The sequence below is a fragment of the Canis lupus genome, chromosome 20 (genome assembly GCF_048164855.1).
Source record: "Canis lupus baileyi chromosome 20, mCanLup2.hap1, whole genome shotgun sequence".
NCBI classification, from domain to species: Eukaryota; Metazoa; Chordata; class Mammalia; order Carnivora; family Canidae; genus Canis; species Canis lupus.
The window spans coordinates 25,556,905-25,576,767 of record NC_132857.1 but is presented as its reverse complement, the minus strand read 5'-3'; the positions used below and the strand labels follow the sequence as shown (position 1 = coordinate 25,576,767).

Below are 19,863 nucleotides of genomic sequence, written 5' to 3'. Positions count from 1 at the left end.
TTTGTCACTCTGCCTTATTATCATTACCCTCATATGTTTTAATTCTACATGTCTGCAACCACACTAATTTTTATTTTTAAAAGTCAATTTTCATTTACCCTTTTAATGTTTATATATATTTATATTCATTTATATATCTATATTCAAAAATGCATAAATAGTTAGCATGTATATTACACACACATATACACACAAACATTTTTACTTTTATTTCCTACATACAGACTATACTTCAAGTAGAAAATTTTCCTTCAGTGTGAGAAATTACCTTTTGTATTTTTTGTGGAGCAGATTTAGGGATGTGTATTGTGAGATATAATTTCTCATAGACCACTACTTACAAATCCTTGCTTAAAACAAAGAATGAGGGGGGAGGGGCAAGAGGGCGGAAGAGTAGGGTCTCCAAATCACCTGTCTCCACCAAATTACCTAGAAAACCTTCAAATTATCCTGAAAATCTATGAATTCGGCCTGAGAATTAAAGAGAGAACACCTGGAATGCTACAGTGAGAAGAGTTCGCGCTTCTATCAAGGTAGGAAGACGGGGAAAAAAGAAATAAAGACACAAAGGCCTCCAAGGGGGAGGGGCCACGCGAGGAGCCGGGCTGAGGCCGGGGCGAGTGTCCCCAGGACAGGAGAGCCCCGTCCCGGAGAAGCAGGAGCTGCACCAACCTTCCCGGGTGGAAAGGGGCTCCAGGGAGGTGGAGCAGGACCCAGGAGGGCGGGGGTGCCCTCGGGCTCCCGGGGACACTAACAGGCACCTGCGCCCCGGGAGAGTGCGCCGAGCTCCCTAAGGGCTGCAGCACGCACGGCGGGACCCCGAGCGGCTCGGGGGGCGGGGGGGCTCGGCGGAGGGGGCTGCGGGGCGGGAGCAGCTCGGGGCTCGGGGGCGGCTCCGCGGAGGGGGCTGCGGGGTGGGAGCGGCTCGGAGGGCTCGGGGGAGGCTCGGCGGAGGGGGCTGCGGGGCGGGAGCAGCTCGGAGGGGCTCGGGCGGCGGCTCCGCGGAGGGGGTTGCGCGGCCCGGGAGCGCGAATCCAACAGCGTGGGCGCCCGGACACAGCCCAGGATCCGGCCTCCCCCCGGGACAGGCAGAGGCCGGGAGGGCCCAGGACAGCAAGGACGCTCCTGCCCCGAGCTGAGCAGAGCAGCAGCCCCGCCCCGGAGCCTCCAGGCCCTGCAGACCGAGAGCTCCGGAGTTCCTGCGGGGGCTGAATCCAGGTTTCCAGAGCTGGCCCCGCCACTAGGGCTGTTGCTCCTGGGGCCTCACGGGGTAAACAACCCCCACTGAGCCCTGCACCAGGCAGGGGGCACAGCAGCCCCCCCAACTGCTAACACCTGAAAATCAGCACAGCAGGCCCCTCCCCCAGAAGACCAGCTAGACGGACTGACAACTTCCAGGGGAAGCCAAGGGACTTAAAGTACGCAGAATCAGAAGATACTCCCCCGTGGTTCTTTTTTTTTTTTTTTTTTTACTTTTTGATTTGTTTCCTTCCCCCACCCCCCTTTTTCTTCTTTCTTTCTTTTTCTTTCTTTTTCTTTTTTTTTTCGTTTTTCTTTTTTTCCTTTTTTTTCTCTTTCTCTTTTCTTTCCTTCTTTCTCTCCTCTCTTTTTCTCCTTTTCCCAATACAACTTGCTTTTGGCCACTCTGCACTGAGCAAAATGACTAGAAGGAAAACCTCACCTCAAAAGAAAGAATCAGAAACAGTCCTCTCTCCCACAGAGTTACAAAATCTGGATTACAATTCAATGTCAGAAAGCCAATTCAGAAGCACTATTATACAGCTACTGGTGGCTCTAGAAAAAAGCATAAAGGACTCAAGAGACTTCATGACTGCAGAATTTAGAGCTAATCAGGCAGAAATTAAAAATCAATTGAATGAGATGCAATCCAAACTAGAAGTCCTAACGACGAGGGTTAACGAGGTGGAAGAACGAGTGACATAGAAGACAAGTTGATAGCAAAGAGGGAAACTGAGGAAAAAATAGACAAACAATTAAAAGACCATGAAGATAGATTAAGGGAAATAAACGACAGCCTGAGGAAGAAAAACCTACGTTTAATTGGTGTTCCCGAGGGTGCCGAAAGGGCCAGAGGGCCAGAATATGTATTTGAACAAATTCTAGCTGAAAACTTTCCTAATCTGGGAAGGAAAACAGGCATTCAGATCCAGGAAATAGAGAGATCCCCCCCTAAAATCAATAAAAACCGTTCAACACCTCGACATTTAATAGTGAAGCTTGCAAATTCCAAAGATAAAGAGAAGATCCTTAAAGCAGCAAGAGACAAGAAATCCAAGACTTTTATGGGGAGGAGTATTAGGGTAACAGCTGACCTCTCCACAGAGACCTGGCAGGCCAGAAAGGGCTGGCAGGATATATTCAGGGTCCTAAATGAGAAGAACATGCAACCAAGAATACTTTCTCCAGCAAGGCTCTCATTCAGAATAGAAGGAGAGATAAAGAGCTTCCAAGACAGGCAGCAACTAAAAGAATATGTGACCTCCAAACCAGCTCTGCAAGAAATTTTAAGGGGGAGTCCTAAAATTCCCCTTAAAGAAGAAGTTCAGTGGAACATTCCGCAAAAACAAGGACTGAATAGTTATCATGATGACACTAAATTCATATCTCTCAATAGTAACTCTGAATGTGAACGGGCTTAATGACCCCATCAAAAGGCGCAGGGTTTCAGACTGGATAAAAAAGCAGGACCCATCTATTTGCTGTCTACAAGAGACTCATTTTAGACAGAAGGACACCTACAGCCTGAAAATAAAAGGTTGGAGAACCATTTACCATTCGAATGGTCCTCAAAAGAAAGCAGGGGTAGGTATCCTTATATCAGATAAACTAAAATTTACCCAAAAGACTGTAGTGAGAGATGAAGAGGGACACTATATCATACTTAAAGGATCTATTCAGCAAGAGGACTTAACAATCCTCAATATATATGCCCCGAATGTGGGAGCTGCCAAATATATAAATCAATTATTAACCAAAGTGAAGAAATACTTAGATAATAATACACTTATACTTGGTGACTTCTTCTAGCTCTTTCTATACTCGATAGGTCTTCTAAGCACAACATCTCCAAAGAAACGAGAGCTTTAAATGATACACTGGACCAGATGGATTTCACAGATATCTACAGAACTTTACATCCAAACTCAACTGAATACACATTCTTCTCAAGTGCACATGGAACTTTCTCCAGAATAGACCACATATTGGGTCACAAATCGGGTCTGAACTGATACCAAAAGATTGGGATCGTCCCCTGCATATTCTCAGACCATAATGCCTTGAAATTAGAACTAAATCACAACAAGAAGTTTGGAAGGACCTCAAACACGTGGAGGTTAAGGACCATCCTGCTAAAAGATGAAAGGGTCAACCAGGAAATTAAGGAAGAATTAAAAAGATTCATGGAAACTAATGAGAATGAAGATACAACCATCCAAAATCTTTGGGATGCAGCAAAAGCAGTCCTAAGGGGGAAATACATCGCAATACAAGCATCCATTCAGAAACTGGAAAGAACTCAAATACAAAAGCTAACCTTACACATAAAGGAGCTAGAGAAAAAACAGCAAATAGATCCTACACCCAAGAGAAGAAGGGAGTTAATAAAGATTTGAGCAGAACTCAATGAAATCGAGACCAGAAGAACTGTGGAACAGATCAACAGAACCAGGAGTTGGTACTTTGAAAGAATTAATAAGATAGATAAACCATTGGCCAGCCTTATTAAAAAGAAGAGAGAGAAGACTCAAATTAATAAAATCATGAATGAGAAAGGAGAGATCACTACCAACACCAAGGAAATACAAACGATTTTTAAAAACATATTATGAACAGCTATATGCCAATAAATTAGACAATCTAGAAGAAATGGACGCATTCCTGGAAAGCCACAAACTACCAAAACTGGAACAGGAAGAAATAGAAAACATGAACAGGCCAATAACCAGGGAGGAAATTGAAGCAGTCATCAAAAACCTCCCAAGACACAAGAGTCCAGGGCCAGATGGCTTCCCAGGGGAATTTTATCAAACGTTTAAAGAACAAACCATACCTATTCTACTAAAGCTGTTTGGAAAGATAGAAAGAGATGGAGTACTTCCAAATTTGTTCTATGAGGCCAGCATCACCTTAATTCCAAAACCAGACAAAGACCCCACCAAAAAGGAGAATTACAGACCAATATCCCTGATGAACATGGATGCAAAAATTCTCAACAAGATACTGGCCAATAGGATCCAACAGTACATTAAGAAAATTATTCACCATGACCAAGTAGGATTTATCCCTGGGACACAAGGCTGGTTCAACACCCGTAAAACAATCAATGTGATTCATCATATCAGCAAGAGAAAAACCAAGAACCATATGATCCTCTCATTAGATGCAGAGAAAGCATCGGACAAAATACAGCATCCATTTCTGATCAAAACTCTTCAGAGTGTAGGGATAGAGGGAACATTCCTCGACATCTTAAAAGCCATCTATGAAAAGCCCACAGCAAATATCATTCTCAATGGGGAAGCACTGGGAGCCTTTCCCCTAAGATCAGGAACAAGACAGGGATGTCCACTCTCACCACTGCTATTCAACATAATATTGGAAGTCCTAGCCTCAGCAATCAGACAACAAAAAGACATTAAAGGCATTCAAATTGGCAAAGAAGAAGTCAAACTCTCCCTCTTCGCCGATGACATGATACTCTACATAGAAAACCCAAAAGTCTCCACCCCAAGATTGCTAGAACTCATACAGCAATTTGGCAGCGTGGCAGGATACAAAATCAATGCCCAGAAGTCAGTGGCATTTCTATACACTAACAATGAGACTGAAGAAAGAGAAATTAAGGAGTCAATCCCATTTACAATTGCACCCAAAAGCATAAGATACCTAGGAATAAACCTAACCAAAGATGTAAAGGATCTATACCCTCAAAACTATAGAACACTTCTGAAAGAAATTGAGGAAGACACAAGGAGATGGAAAAATATTCCATGCTCATGGATTGGCAGAATTAATATTGTGAAAATGTCAATGTTACCCAGGGCAATATACACGTTTAATCCAATCCCTATCAAAATACTATGGACTTTCTTAGAGAGTTAGAACAAATTATTTTAAGATTTGTGTGGAATCAGAAAAGACCCCGAATAGCCAGGGGAATTTTAAAAAAGAAAACCTTATCTAGGGGCATCACAATGCCAGATTTCAGGTTGTACTACAAAGCTATGGTCATCAAGACAGTGTGGTACTGGCACAAAAACAGACACATAGATCAGTGGAACAGAATAGAGAATCCAGAAGTGGACCCTGAACTTTATGGGCAACTAATATTCGATAAAGGAGGAAAGACTATCCATTGGTAGAAAGACAGTCTCTTCAATAAATGGTGCTGGGAAAATTGGACATCCACCTGCAGAAGAATGAAACTAGACCACTCTCTTTCACCATACACAAAGATAAACTCAACATGGATGAAAGATCTAAATGTGAGACAAGATTCCATCAAAATCCTAGAGAAGAACACAGGCAACACCCTTTTTGAACTGGCCATAGTAACTTCTTGCAAGATACATCCACGAAGGCAAAAGAAACAAAAGCAAAAATGAACTATTGGGACTTCATCAAGATAAGAAGCTTTTGCACAGCAAAGGATACAGTCAACAAAACTCAAAGACAACCTACAGAATGGGAGAAGATATTTGCAAATGACATATCAGATAAAGGGCTAGTTTCCAAGATCTATAAAGAACTTATTAAACTCAACACCAAAGAAATAAACAATCCAATCATGAAATGGGCAAAAGACATGAACAGAAATCTCACAGAGGAAGACATAGACATGGCCAACAAGCACATGAGAAAATGCTCTGCATCACTTGCCATCAGGGAAATACAAATCAAAACCACAATGAGATCCCCCCTCACACCAGTGAGAATGGGGAAAATTAACAAGGCAGGAAACCACAAATGTTGGAGAGGATGCGGAGAAAAGGGAACCCTCATACGCTGTTGGTGGGAATGTGAACTGGCGCAGCCACTCTGGAAAACTGTGTGGAGGTTCCTCAAACAGTTAAAAATAGACCTGCCTTACGACCCAGCAATTGCCCTGTTGGGGATTTACCCCAAAGATACAAATGCAATGAAACGCCGGGACACCTGCACCCCGATGTTTATAGCAGCAATGGCCACGATAGCCAAACTGTGGAAGGAGCCTCGGTGTCCAACGAAAGATGAATGGATAAAGAAGATGTGGTTTATGTATACAATGGAATATTACTCAGCTATTAGAAATGACAAATACCCACCATTTGCTTCAACGTGGATGGAACTGGAGGGTATTATGCTGAGTGAAGTAAGTCAGTCGGAGAAGGACAAACATTATATGTTCTCATTCATTTGGGGAATATAAATAATAGTGAAAGGGAATATAAGGGAAGGGAGAAGAAATGTGTGGGAAATATCAGAAAGGGAGACAGAACGTAAAGACTGCTAACTCTGGGAGACGAACTAGGGGTGGTAGAAGGGGAGGAGGGCGGGGGGTGGGAGTGAATGGGTGACGGGCACTGGGGGTTATTCTGTATGTTAGTAAATTGAACACCAATAAAAAATAAATTTAAAAAAATAAAAAATAAAAAATAAAATAAAATAAAATGTTAAAAAAATAAAAAAATAAAAAAATAAAATTCCCCTAGCTATTCGGGGTCTTTTTTGGTTCCACAAAATCTTAAAATAATTTGTTCTAACTCTCTGAAGAAAGTCCATGGTATTTTGATAGGGATTGCATTAACCGTGTAAATTGCCCTGGATAACATTGACATTTCCACAATATTAATTCTGCCAATCCATGAGCATAGAATATTTTTCCATCTCTGTGTCTTCCTCAATTTCTTTCCGAAGTGTTTTATAGTTTTTAGGGTATAGATCCTTTACCTCTTTGGTTAGGTTTATTGCTAGGTATTTTATGCTTTTGGTTGCAATTGTAAATGGGATTGACTCCTTAATTTCTCTTTCTTCACTCTCATTGTTAATGTACAGAAATGCCACAGATTTCTGGGCATTGATTTTGTATCCTGCCACACTACCAAATTGCTGTTATGAGTTCTATCAATCTTGGGGTGGAGGCTTTTGGGTTTTCTATGTAGAGTATTATGTCATCGGCGAAGAGGGTGAGTTTGACTTCTTCTTTGCCAATTTGAATGCTTTTAATATCTTTTTGTTGCCTGATTGCTGAGGGTAGGACTTCCAATTCTATGTTGAATAGCAGTGGTGAGAGTTGACATCCCTGTCTTGTTCCTGATCTTAGGGGAAAGGCTCCCAGTGCTTCCTCATTGAGAATGATATTTGCTGTGGGCTTTATGTAGATGGCTTTTAAGATGTCGAGGAAAGTTCCCTCTATCTTTGATCAAGAATGGATGGTGTATTTTGTCAAATGTTTTCTCTGCATCTAATGAGAGGATCCTATGGTTCTTCGTTTTTCTTTTGCTTTTATGATGAATCACATTGAGTGTTTTACGAGTGTTGAACCAGCCTTGTGTCCCAGGGATAAATCCTACCTGGTCTTGGTGAATAATTTTCTTAATGTACTGTTGGATCCTATTGGCTAGTATGTTGTTGAGAATTTTCGCGTCCATGTTCATCAGGGATATTGGTCTGTAATTCTCCTTTTTGGTGGGGTCTTTGTCTGGTTTTGGAATTAAGGTGATGCTAGTCTCATAGAACGAATTTGGAAGTACTCCATCTCTTTCTATCTTTCCAAACAGCTTTAGTAGAATAGGTATGATTTCTTCTTTAAACACTGTATAGAATTCCCCTGGGAAGCCATCTGGCACTGGACTCTTGTGTCTTGGGAGGTTTTTGATGACTGCTTCAATTTCCTCCCTGGTTACTGGCCTCTTCATGTTTTCTATTTCTTCCTTTCGAATTTTGGTAGTTTGTGGCTTTCCAGGAATGCGTCCATTTCTTCTAGATTGCCTAATTTATTGGCGTATAGCTGTTCATAATAGGTTTTTAAAATCCTTTGTATCCTTGGTGTTGGTAGTGATCTCTCCTTTCTCATTCATGATTTTATTAATATGAGTCTTCTCTCTCTTCTTTTTAATAACGTTGGCTAATGGTTTATCTGTCTTGTTAATTCTTTCAAGGAACGAACTCCTGGTTCTGTTGATCTGTTCCACAGTTCTCCTGGTCTTGATTTCATTGAGTTCTGCTTGAATTTTAATTAACTCTCTTCTTCTACTGGATGTAGGGTCCATCTACTGTTTTTTCTCTAGCTCCTTTATGTGTAAGGTTAGCTTTTGTATTTGAGTTTTTTCCAGTTTTTGAATGGATGCTTTTATTGCGATTATTTCCGCCTTAGGACTGCTTTGGTTGTATCCCAAAGATTTGGAACGGTTGTATCTTCATTCTCATTAGTTTCCATGAATCTTTTTAATTCTTCCTTAATTTCCTGGTTGACCATTTCATCTTTTAGCAGGATGGTCCTTAACCTCCACGTGTTTGAGGTCCTTCCAAACTTCTTGTTGTGATTTAGTTCTTTTTTTTAAATTTTTTTTTAAAATTTTTATTTATTTATGATAGTTACAGAGAGAGAGAGAGAGAGAGAGAGGCAGAGACACAGGCAGAGGGAGAAGCAGGCTCCATACGCCGGGAGCCCGATGTGGGATTCGATCCCGGGTCTCCAGGATCGCGCCCTGGGCCAAAGGCAGGCGCCAAACCGCTGCGCCACCCAGGGATCCCGTTGTGATTTAGTTCTAATTTCAAGGCATTATGGTCTGAGAATATGCAGGGGACGATCCCAATGTTTTGGTATCTGTTCAGACCCAATTTGTTCTCCATTATGTGGTCTATTCTGGAAAATATTCCGTGTGCACTGGAGAATAATGTGTATTCAGTTGAGTTTGGATGTAAAGTTCTGTAGATATATGTGAAATCCATCTGGTCCAGTGTATCATTTAAAGCTCTTGTTTCTTTGGAGATGTTGTGCTTAGAAGACCTATAGAAGGTAGAAAGAGCTAGATTGAAGTCACCAATATAAGTGTATTATTATCTAAGTATTTCTTCACTTTGGTTATTAATTGGTTTAAATATTTGGCAGCTCCCACATTCGGCGCATATATGTTGAGAATTATAAGTCCTCTTGTTGGATAGATCCTTTAAGTATGAGATACTGTTCCTCTTCATCTGTCACTACAGTCTTTGGGGTAAATTTTAGTTTATCTGATATAAGGATGGCTACCCCTGCTTTCTTTTGAGGACCATTTGAATAGTAAATTGTTCTCCAACCTTTTATTTTCAGGCTGTAGGTGTACTTCTGTCTAAAATGAGTCTCTTGTAGACAGCAAATAGATTGGTCCTGCTTTTTTATCCAGTCTGAAACCCTGCGCCTTTTGATGGGGTCATTAAGCCCATTCACGTTCAGAGTTACTATTGACAGATATGAGTTTAGTGTCATCATGATATCTATTCAGTCCGTGTTTTTGTGGATTGTTCCACTGAACTTCTTCTTTAAGGGGAATTTTAAGAGTCCCCCTTAAAATTTCTTGCAGAGCTGGTTTGGAGGTCACATATTCTTTTAGTTGCTGCCTGTCTTGGAAGCTCTTTATCTCTCCTTCCATTTTGAATGAGAGCCTTGCTGGATAAAGTATTCTTGGTTGCATGTTTTTGTCATTTAGGACCCTGAATATATCCTGCCAGCCCTTTCTGGCCTGCCAGGTCTCTGTGGATAGGTCTGCTGTTACCCTAATACTCCTCCCCATAAAAGTCAGGGATTTTTTGTGTCTTGCTGCTTTAAGGATCTTCTCTTTATTTTTGGCATTTGCAAACTTCACTATTAGATGTTGAGGTGTTGAACGTTTTTTATTGATTTTATGGGGGATCTCTCTATTTCGTGCATCTGAATGCCTGTTTCCCTTCCCAGATTAGGAAAGTTTTCAGCTATGATTTATTTAAATACTTATTTCGGCCCTCTGTCCCTTTTGGCGCTGTCGGCAACCCCAATTAAATGTAGGTTTTTCTTCCTCAGGCTGTTGTTTATTTCCCTTAATCTAACCTTATGGTCTTTTAATTGTCTGTCTCTTTTTTCCTCAGTTTCCCTCTTTGCCATCAACTTGTCTTCTATGTCACTCACTCATTCTTCCACCTCGTTAACCCTCATCGTTAGGACTTCTAGTTTGGATTGCATCTCATTCAATTGATTTTTAATTTCTGCCTGATTGGATCTAAATTCTGCAGTCATGAAGTCTCTTGAGTCCTTTATGCTTTTTTCTAGAGCCACCAGTAGCTGTATGATAGTGCTTCTGAATTGGCTTTCTGACATTGAATTGTAATCCAGATTTTGTAACTGAGTGTGAGAGAGGACTGTTTCTGATTCTTTCGTTTGAGGTGAGGTTTTCCTTCTAGTCATTTTGCTCAATGCAGAATGGCCAAAAAACAAGTTGTATTGGGAAAAGGAGAAAAAGAGAAAAAAGGATAGAAAAGAGAAAATGAAAAAAGAAAAAAGGAAGAAAAAAAGAAAATAAGAGAAGAAAAAGAGAAAGAAAAAGAATGAAAGGAATAAAAGCATGGGAGAAGCAAACAGAAATCAAAAAGCGAGAAAAAAAAACATGGGGGAGTATCTTCTAATTCTGTACACTTTAAGTCCCTTGACTTCCCCTGGAACTTGTCCGTCTAGATGGTCTTCTGAGGTAGGGGCATGTTGTGATGATTTTCAGGTGTCAGCACTTGGGGGAGCTGCTCTTCCCTCTGTCTGGTGCAGGGCTCAGTAGGTGTTGTTTACTCTGTGAGGCCCTAGGAGGAACAACCATGGTGGCAGCGGCAGCTCTGGAAACCTGGATTCAGCCCCCACAGGAACTCTGAAGCACTCCACCTGCAGCACCTGGAGGCTCCGGGGGGCGGGGCCTCTGCTCTGCTCAGCTTGGGGCAGAAGCGTCCTTGCTGTCCTGGGCCCTTCCAGCCTCTGCCTGTTGTGGGGATGCCGGATCCCAGTTTTTGTCCCCGGCGCCCTGGGCTCCCCGGCCTGTGCTGTTGGATTCGTGCTCCGGCCATGCAGCCCCCTCCACGGAACTGCCACCCGAGCCCCTCTGAGCTGCTCCTGGAGCGATGCAGGCCCCTCTTCATGGAGCCTCTTCCTCTGCCGGAACGCCTCCGAGCTGCTCCAGGCCACACAGCCCCGTCTGCGCAGAGCCGCCGCCCTTGCCCCTCCGAGCTGCTCCTGGAGCTGCGCAGCTCCCACCGCATGGAGCCTCTTCCTTTGGAGGAGCCGCCTCCGAGCTGCTTCCGGCCTCACAGCCTCTTCCGCAGAGCCACCGCCAGAGCCCCTCTGAGCTGCTCCCGGGTCCCACCGTGCATGCTGCAGTCTTTTAGGGAGCTCGGCCTTGGGGTATGGTGCACCCTCCTGGGCGCACAGGTGTCTGTTAGTGTCCCAGGGAGCCCGAGGGCATCCCCGCCCTCCCCGTTCCTGCTCTAACTCCCTGCGGGCGCCTTTCTGCCCCAGAAGGCTGGTGCAGCTCCTGCTTCTCCAGGATGGGGCTTTCCTGTCCTGGGGACACTCACCCCGGCCTTAGCCCAGCTCCTAGCAGGGCCCCTCCCCCTTGGAGGCCTTTTGTTTCTTTATTTCTTTTTCCCTGTGTTCCTACCTTGATAGAAGCGTGAACTCTTCTCACTGTAGCGTTCCAGCTGGTCTATCTTTAAATCTCAGGTCGAATTTGTAGATTTTTCAGGATGATTTGAAAGTTTTCTAGTTTATTTGGTGGAGACAGGTGATTTGGGGACCCTACTCTTCCGCCATCTTGCTTATTTATTTATTTATTTATTTATTTATTTATTTAACAGACACACAGAGAAACAGAGACACAGGGAGAGGGAGAAGCAGGCTCCCTGCAAGGAGCCGGAAATGGGACTTGATCCCCAGACCCTGGATCATGCCCCAATTCAAAGGAAGAGGCTCAACCGCTGAGTCACCCAGGCTTCTTCCTATGATCCATTCTTAAAGAAAGTGTTTATCAAGAACATCACAGAAGAAGATTTGATAAATATTGTCAAAGTGAGCTTGAGTATTTTTGACCAAGGAATGAATGTCGCTTTCTTGGTTGCTTTGCACACAGATTCTGATGAAAATCAGTCAATGTCTATTTGGGAAGAGTGCTGAGTGGTTGTCTCTTACCAAGAATAACCTTATTTAAGAGGATGTTTGCCATTGGAGACAGCGAAGCTTGTTACAGATTGTGATGGGGTACTTTCTCTCAACAACATTTACTCCTGCTTTGTTGAGGAATGTTGTAGTAACCATCCTGAGTGGACTGGAGAGACACATCCTTAGGGACAAACAATTTCCTCCAGATGTCCTTTCACTGACTTTGTGAGACATTATCTCAAACACTATGTTCCATCTGGCTTTCTAAAATCATTAATAGTAGTAAAGATCACTTTTATTCTAGGTAATAAATCTATTGATTAAAATATCATCAATTGATTAAAACATCTATTGATGTTTTACAGTAGGTTTACATCCAAATAATAAATTCACAATAAGTACTATTAATGATGATCATATTTGATTTGTAGGTTACTAGTGGAAACACTTAATTGAACTCCTTGGGGACAGGGCATGATCCCATGTTCAGGATTTGCTCCATGTTGTGCTCCCTCTTCATGGGTAGTCTACTTCTCCTTCTAACTCTCCCCCCAGCTATGTTCTCTCTCTCTTTCCATCCCTTTCCATTCTCTCCCTCAAATAAATAAATAGATAATAAATAAACAAACAAATAAATACATAAATAAAATCCATTCTGAAACTTACTGAACTTTATTTGTAAATGAATAAAATTAAGAAAGGAAGTAAATATTAAAGATCTTGAACAATAGAAAGAGTTTCCACCTGGTTTCACACAAAATCAAGTCAATGGAAAACTCTTTACAAAACTCTTTTTTTTTAATTTATTTTTTATTGGTGTTCAATTTACTAACATACAGAATAACCCCCAGTGCCCGTCACCCATTCACTCCCACCCCCCGCCCTCCTCCCCTTCTACCACCCCTAGTTCGTTTCCCAGAGTTAGCAGTCTTTACGTTCTGTCTCCATTGAAAAACTAATTAATGACTGACCTTCCTACAGAGTATTAAAATTTAATCAGTTCACAAAGAAAACTAAAAATATTCAGATTATGGATATTACTGACAGAAGTTCAGTATCTGTCCCACATATGACAACAATCTCAAAAAGTTAGATAGTGTCACCACTGAGGACATGTGACACATCCCTTTCTAAACTATGGCTAAGAAAGAACCAATTTCACTCTTTTCTGTTAGAAGGAAGACTGATGTCTATTTTACTTGTTGAATAGAACATATTAGAGAGATGCCTGGGTGGCTCAGAGGTTGGGCATCTGCTTTTGGGTTAAGGGCATGATCCCAAATCCAGGATCAAATTCAACATCAGGAGCCCTGCGAGGAGCCTCCTTCTCCCTCTGCCGGTGTCTCTGCCTCTCTCTCTCTCTGTGTGTCTCTCATAAATAAATAAATAAACAAACAAACAAACAAATAAATAAATAAATAAATGAATAAATATTTCTTTTTGAAAAAGGATTATATTAGAAAAAGCACTCCCGTGGGGTGCTTAGGTAGGTTAAACATCTGACTCTTGATTTCTGCTCAGGTCATGATCTCAGGGTCATTGTTGAAGCCCTATGTTAGGCTTTGTGTTAGGAGGGAGTCTGCTTGTTCCCCTCCCTCCCCCTCTTCTGCTCCCTAACACCTCCCAGACACTGCTCGTTCTCTGTTAAATGAAACATTTATGTCCTATGGAGAAGTGATCAAAGACCATGCCAGCAAAATAAGTAAATAAGAAATTCAGGAAGAGGTGGTACACAGATGGAAGTCAATACCAAAAATGTTATTTTCTGAGTTTTGTGATGCCATCAATATTTCAAAGTTTTCTTAATTCTGCAGATTGCCACTTTAGAAGCAAAACTTGTTTTTGAAGTTTATATTTTTTCCTTAAAGCAGTCTAAAAAATTGGGGAATATTCAGACCCTAAAAAATGAGGATTGGTACTTGGCAGCCAGGCATTATCTCATCGTGGGGGGGCCACCCCATGTCTCAGCCAAACATGTGATCTTGTTCACCCCGCAGGCCCAGGGGACCCACAGTGCTCCATATATATGTGCCCAATGAATGACTAAACTTTTTGTTATTATTAGCTGTTATTATTGTTATTAGCAGCAAAAAGGAGAGGAAGAGGTTTCTGACAATCTGCTGAGGGAGTTAGGATGAGGGTTGCTTTGAACTTGTAACAGACAACAGCTGAGTTTGCATGGCTGTAGGATATACTCTGGAGCAGAAGCACTAAGGAACCTTACTAGGAGTCATCCTGCTTATCTTGGATAAGCCTGTTACAGTAGACTCTAATTGAGACGCCAGGAGGGAGAAAAGCCCAGGCACCCCCAGGGAGGTGGGAATCTACAGAAGCCCCATAGCCCAGTCTGAAGCTGTGGTCTGAGAGCCCAGGGGTTACTCCTACTTCCCTGAGTGGCCTCCTAACTCACCTGGATGCTGCAGCTGTCCCCTGTGGTCCCCAGCACCTGGTGTGATGCATAGCACATGGCAGCAATTTATGACTTTTCTGATTGAATAACCCTCCCCCTCCCATTAGGAAGTGATTCTGTTGGTTTGAGAGGTCTTCAGCCTCCAAGAATCCTCTGCAGCACAGACACTTAATTTCAGGTTTAGGAAGGCTTGGAAACTGGATGCAAAAGGTAGGTGTAAATGTATTTTTCAGGGGAAGGCATCTAGACAACTTAACATATTCTGCACAAGGTTTAAGGTGCCAAATAAACCTAGGAACATGGAGAAAATGAATAAGCATGTGCCACTGGAAAAAATCATCCTAAACCACCATTTTATATAGAGTAATACTCCAGGACCAGAAGGGACCATTGGGATGGCACAGTGGGGTTCAGCCAACCGCCCAAAAGAAAGGACTCAAAAAGATGCCTGGATAGGAGAAATATGAGGTCCCAGGACATCCTCTGTGTTCTACAATCTCGGGTATGAACCACAGAAAATCTGATAGGGTTGTCTGAGTACCTCACTGGTTGAGCATCTAGCTCCAGCTCAGGTCATGATCCTGGGAGTCTTGGGATCCAGTCCCACATCCGGCTTCCCTCAGGATGACTGCTTCTCCCTCTGTCTCTTTCTGTGTGTCTTGCATGAATAAATAAATAAAATCTTATTAAAAATAAAAAAGTCTCTGACATAAGTGCAAATCATTTTTTCCATAGTAACTGAGGCCTTACTCTGTTCCAAGCTGTGTGCTAGATCCTGGAGAGAAATGAGGACAGGTTTCCCAGGAGAGTGGACACAGCACAAACCATTTAGAGTGTGAGTCTGTCTTATTTATCTCTGTATTCTCCAGCACATCATAGAAACACAATAATTAGCAACTGCCTTAGGCAGTGGGTCAGGAGAGTTGTTAAGCCTGTGACATTTGGAATCTGGGGACCTCAATTCGAATCACAGCTTCTCTACCTATATGCTGTGTGACTCTGGAGAGGTCACGTCATCTCTCGGAGATTCTATTTCTCAGCATGTAGGGTGAGAACAAACTTCAAGAATCCTGGGGTCAGTTAAGAGACTAATTCATGAAGGAGTGCCTGGGTGCTTCTGCTGGTTGATTGTTGAACTCTTGGTTTCAGCTTAGGTCAGGATCTCAGGGTACTGAAATTGCACCCTGAGTCAGACTCTCTGGTCACCAAGGAGTCAGCTGGAAATTCTTTCCCTCTCCCCCTCCATCCATCTCTGCCTTTACCTCCCCACAGAGCCTACACTTGTGCACACAATCTTCTCTCTGAAGTAAATAAATAAAATCTTTTTAAAAGAGAGAGAAAAGCTACTTGGCAAAAGGAGCCTGACACACGCGGAGTGTTCCACAAGCTATAGCTGCTTAATACTGTCACCTCAATGTCAAAGGGCCCAGGTAAACACTCGGATCCCCATTTGCCTTCTGGAGATTGAGGAGGGCTCACCAGATCTTCTCTCTTCCTTGTCCACACTGGGACTGAGGAATCAGAAATGCGGGTTGTTGCAGTGGCTGTAGAGCAGCATCTAGTGGAAGGAAAGAATAAGTGACAGCGTCACAGGGACATTTGGTATAGAAAGTTCTAAACACAGGGACAAATGTTGGCAGAGATGTCAGGGAAGTGACCCATATGTGCATGGGAGGTCAGGCATGATCCCCTTGATGGGATCCAGGACTCAGTGCCAATGGAGGAGTGACATTCTCCCTCCTCTCTGGCCTCATTGAAGCTGGGTCTCCTGCTCCATGGGCTCAGATGCCCATCCTTCATGTTCTGCTCCATCTGTGCTGTGTCCAGCTAAGGACACTGCCTCCACCACAGCCCCCAAGTCTTCACAATCACGTTACCAATGAAGTAGTGGCCTCAATACAACACACAACCAGGGCATCTCCAGGCTCCAGGCAACTCATCCGCAGCTAGGCCTGTGTCCCCCTGACTCCAGGTCCTTGGGTTTCTGGCTCTGCAGGATACTCATCATACTGTCACTTCCATCTTTCCCCATTGTCCTGCCTTCCCTGGTGCCCCTGTGCACAGCCCCACCCCCTCCACCTTTGGGTGAAATAATCCAGAACAAACCAGTTTTCTCCGCTGTCCTTGACTGCCACCAAGGGCAGGGATTCAGGCACACCACCACCCCCAGGTTCTGATGGGTGAGTGAGAGTTGTGGAAAGCATGAAGCATATGTACATACACACAAGGGGTATTCCAGAAGCAGAAGCAAGTACTGCATCTTCAGATCATCATCAGTGAGAGAAGAGCATCCGCATTTTCATGTAAATTCCTTTCTGACAGCACTTCCAGTGCACTTCAAGGATCTTGTGGATATAAACAGTACTATAATTAAAATATGCTAAGCTTACAAAGTAGATTATTAAAGGATTGGTACCATATACTCCAGACTTCTTAATACCCCAATATATGCTAATCCCAAATCTAAGTCCAGCTTCCAGTGCTGTAACAAAAAATACTTTTCCATCAAGTAGGTATAGATTTTGTCGCTAGTCTTAATAATATAAACCTTTAGTAAAATCAAATGTGTACCATGATATTTATTCATTTAGATGCAATGATATATTTACATTGCATATCATGTAAAATACAGTTATTGCTGTTATACTTTTCACATTTAGAAAATGATTCTTCTTACTCAAATTCTTTACAGATATCACTAATATCAAGTTATTTTAATAAAACCCACAAAGGCATTTCTAAAATCTTTTAAACAGGGATCCCTGGGTGGCGCAGCAGTTTGGCGCCTGCCTTTGGCCCAGGGCATGATCCTGGAACCCGGGATCGAATCCCACGTTGATGCATGAAACCTGCTTCTCCCTCTGCCTGTGTCTCTGCCTCTCTCTCTCTCTCTCTCTCTCTGTGTGTGTGTGTGACTGTGATTATCATAAATAAATAAAAATTAAAAAAAAAATAAAAAAATTAACATCTTTTAAACATTGGATGCCTGGGTGGATCAGTAGAATGGTGCCTGCCTTCAGCCCAGGGCATGATCCTGGACCTGGGTTGAGTCCCACTTCAGGCTCCCTGCATGGAGCCTGCTTCTCCCACTGCCTGTGTCTCTGCCTCTCTCTTTCTCTGTGCGTGTGTGTGTGTCTCATGAATGGTTATAAAATGTTTAAAAATAAATAATTAAAAAAATAAAATATTTAAACCAGTTTTCCTGGGCCAGTCACATTTCCATCTATGTGGCAAGATTACAGGAATTTTGACTGAAGGAGTTCCAACAAATAGCAATGAAGCATTGGTGTGGAATTAAGACATTTACAAAATTAATTGGATATGTATCAGTGACCTCCATAATATCACTATAGGAATATTCCTTCAAATAGCTGGAAACACACTAGTGTATACCACCCATGTGTATGAGCAGCAGTCCATCTTCCAAAAAATAACTACTCACAAAGTTTAATTTCTTTACTTTTTTTCTGATTGCACCAAGTCACCTCTTTAAGTCTCCAAAACTTAACACTGAGCTATTTTCAGGACAATGTATCTTCTCCCAAACTGTCCTTTGCTTTTCTCAATCCAGTTGTTGAGAGAACCCTTTGAGCTCCAGAATGCTTAAGGACTCTCTCCCTAATGGTTTAATGGTATGGAGAAGCGGGAACACACCTAAAAATAAGCCATGGGGAAGTACACCAGATGTCACCAGTATGGATTCTTGGAGAGGAGACTATTGATTTGGGGTGGCTCTTGTTTTCTCTGTTTGGCAGATCTGCCCCAGATGTGAGCTGTGCCTTTGGAGCACTGTGCATTAGAGCAGAGAAGGGTAGGGTCATGAGCACTATACATGGCCTCCAGGAGGCTTGGGTCTGAACACCCGGGACCCTCTCACCCAAGCGCCTGCATGGCGACCAGAGGACCCAGTGTTAACTAACAATAACTTTGTGTTTGGAGGTCTCAGGGCCCTTACCTTAAGTCAGAATCCTGGAGGCCTATCTGGGGAGAGTCCCATTATTGGGGAGTAGAGGACCCAGTGCCATCAAAGGCAAGGCTGAGCTTATGCACTACTATGTCCCTGCGTCTAGCCTAGCAGTTGTGCATCCACACTGAACACCATGAGGAAGAGCCTAGCTAGCTGTCAGGGTCTCTCCCCAACCACCTGCCCAGGCCTAGGCTGGACATAGAAATATCCATCAATAAGCTCACTTCCTTCAGGTTCCAGATCTATAACACTGGGGATTTTGCTGGGAAGCAAATCTGACCTGAAAGGGCAGCTGGTGGTATGTCTGGGTGGCTAGTGACACATATACTTTCCACTCAGGGGGTGCTCCTGGGGTCCTGGGATTGAGTCCTGCAGCGGGCTCCCCAGTGGAGCCTACTTCTCCCTCTGCTTATGTTTCTGTCTCTCTCTGTATCTCTCATGGGTATATTATGAAATTAAATAAGGAAAGGGCAGGTTGCTTGAAAGATAGCTGTTGCCCAGGTTTCTGCAGCTTGTACCCCACTCATGCTTCTAGCACCACTCATCTCCCATGTCTGCATTTCTTCAGAATATTGGAGAACCAAGCCTCTGAGGGACAGGGAGGAGGGGGAGGCAAATGAGCCAGATAGAAGTCCACCCTTTGCAGTGTGAATTCCACCACAGAGCCTGAAGAGCGATGCTTCTGTATTTCCAACCTGGCCTATCCTGCCATGTTCATCCTCACTGCCATGGGAACCAGTCAGAGCATCATATCCTGGTTGTCACTGGAGACCATCCTGGCCTGAAATCAGGAGGGAAAACATTCTTGTCCTTGCATCATTGTAAGGAGGACATGAGCCTGTCTTAACTTCTGCCTTGCTTGACCTCATATAGAGAAAGTCTCCTTCCTCTGTGCCCCATCCCTTGGCCTTCTTCCTCAGGTTCAGGTGTATGTTGCTCACCAGGTCCTCGATGGAATATCTGGGGAGATGCCCAAAATCCAGCCTAGCCCTGGGAACTCTGCTTGGGGATCCCAGGGTGCTGCTACAATAGACCCACTCCTCCCACCACATATGGTCAGACACACAGCATTCCACTCACACTGCCTTCCCTGAGGTTTTGCCCCAGGTTTGGCGAGTGTGAGAACCCATGGATCTAATGTAACTTGAGAAGGAGGCTCTGGGCCCATTTCTCTGCAAACCTGGAACAGGTGGATTCCCCCTGACACCTACGGTTCTTCTGCTTCCCCCTTGTTTTCCTCCTGTAACCCTCGTCTGTCTTCTGCGTGTTTTATAAACAAAGCCTCTGTTCTTTTTCTTTCACATAATTCACAAGAATGCCCTTGCATATAATCCA

The 19,863-nt window shown here is 43.3% G+C and overlaps 1 protein-coding gene across 11 annotated transcripts in view; it reads right to left on the bottom strand.

Annotated features, from left to right (window-relative positions):
- Positions 1-19,863, bottom strand: part of LOC140611785 (cryptic protein-like) — an 81,697-nt gene that overhangs the window by 50,301 nt on the left and 11,533 nt on the right. For 5 of the 11 annotated variants that reach the window (XM_072788668.1, XM_072788674.1, XM_072788669.1 and 2 more), the window contains 4 exons: positions 18,216-18,350; positions 16,783-16,906; positions 16,041-16,119; positions 15,103-15,219 (listed from right to left, as the gene is read on the bottom strand). The gene's annotated coding sequence lies outside the window, so the exon portion shown is untranslated. The other 6 variants (XM_072788670.1, XM_072788671.1, XM_072788673.1 and 3 more) reach the window with 5 other exon arrangements.